We start from the raw sequence: 1,363 nt of genomic DNA, 5'->3' as shown, positions 1-1,363 counted from the left end.
GCGCACACACACACACACACACACACACACACACACACAAATTCAACCAAATATTTTTGATGAAAAAAAAAAGTTAAAATATAATTGCATAAATGTTCTCCACACCTTTATAAGCCTTCCTCAGCTATTATATTTACTAATTTTTATGGTTAAAATTCCACAAGTGGCACATATAATGTGCAAAAGCAGCTTTTTGTGAAATTATTATTTCATTCTAGACTTTTAAAATGTCTATATGGTTTCCCCCAGTGTATTATAAGCCTGGCAGGCCACCAGGCTTGACTTGTGCCCCACCAGGCTAATCATTGCTTATTTATTTAAGTCTTTTTAAAATGCTTGCATTTTTTTAAGACTCTATAGTTGGAGTTCAGATATTGATCTTCCAATTTTTCAAAAACACATGATTATCAGGTGATCTTTTCAAATTTGCTGTCAAATTTAAACATTTTTTAACTCAAAAACATGGCGGGCCGTTGGATGCCCTGGCATCCAGCCACAGGGCTTAGCAAGTTTTCTGGGGGAAACCTTGTATTGGCTGAACCATTTGGTGATCACTGCTCTAAAGCATTCAAGTTACTAAGATAGTTTAGCCGCTGAAATATCTTACGTGCATTTCTGTACTCTAAAGTTAGATTTTAGTCACCTCGGTGTCTAAAATGTTAGCTGTGGCCGGAACATTTTTTCTGTTGCTGTCATTCATGTGTGGTCTGTAAAGAGTTAGCATCCCCTTCTTGCTGATGAAAATACTAACTTACTAGCTAACATGCTTTGTGTGGGGTCTACACTGCATGTTGTTAAACCCCAGAATGTCATTTTTCCATGAGGGTAGCGGTTAGGGGAGGCGAGTTTTCCCAGGCCACAACTTGAACTGTAAATCTCACTCACTTATAGCCAAACATAAGCTCAGGAACGTTTTCAGTCATTTACCGCTTATCTCATCCCTCATCTTTAGCTCGGATCTTTTTAAGCTTTTCTTTGCTTTTGTTTTGACAATAAAGTTGTCTGAATTGTGAAATTATGTCATGTGTACATTCCGATCAGTTTGCTAAAATAATCTGTCCTACCAAACTTAAAATGTATGTTTTTAAATCACTAGACATTCGACAAAGTTGACTTTTCTCTACTAATTTCTTCATGCAGTTGTAACTGGTGCCACGTCTGGCATTGGTAAAGCTTATGCTATTGAGGTGAGTTTGCAGCTTCATTTCAGAAAAATCAGATTTCAGATTTGATGTATTGGTTATATCTTTGTGCAAAGTAATTTAAGACAGAATCTGCATATTTATCAGGACAGATTTATGTCTGAGCTACAGCATCTTCACCATCTGTCTGCATGTCTTCCTGCAGTTGGCACGTCGGGGTC

General features: G+C 37.3%; 1 protein-coding gene and 1 long non-coding RNA gene across 2 annotated transcripts in view; both read left to right on the top strand.

Moving 5' to 3' along the window:
• The window catches only part of hsd20b2 (hydroxysteroid (20-beta) dehydrogenase 2), a 27,680-nt gene that overhangs the window by 20,492 nt on the left and 5,825 nt on the right, over positions 1-1,363 (top strand). The gene's annotated exons all lie outside the window — the stretch shown is intronic.
• The window catches only part of LOC106938925 (uncharacterized), an 8,115-nt gene extending 6,752 nt beyond the window's left edge, over positions 1-1,363 (top strand). The window contains exons 3-4 of the long non-coding RNA XR_001422720.1: positions 1,141-1,187; positions 1,348-1,363. This is a non-coding gene — a long non-coding RNA (uncharacterized LOC106938925). The remainder of the gene's footprint in view (positions 1-1,140; positions 1,188-1,347) is intronic.

The sequence above is a fragment of the Poecilia latipinna genome, unplaced genomic scaffold (assembly GCF_001443285.1).
Source record: "Poecilia latipinna isolate Pla-1442-1.1 unplaced genomic scaffold, P_latipinna-1.0 Scaffold2727, whole genome shotgun sequence".
Lineage (NCBI taxonomy): Eukaryota > Metazoa > Chordata > Actinopteri > Cyprinodontiformes > Poeciliidae > Poecilia > Poecilia latipinna.
This window is presented reverse-complemented; position numbering and strand designations above follow the sequence as displayed.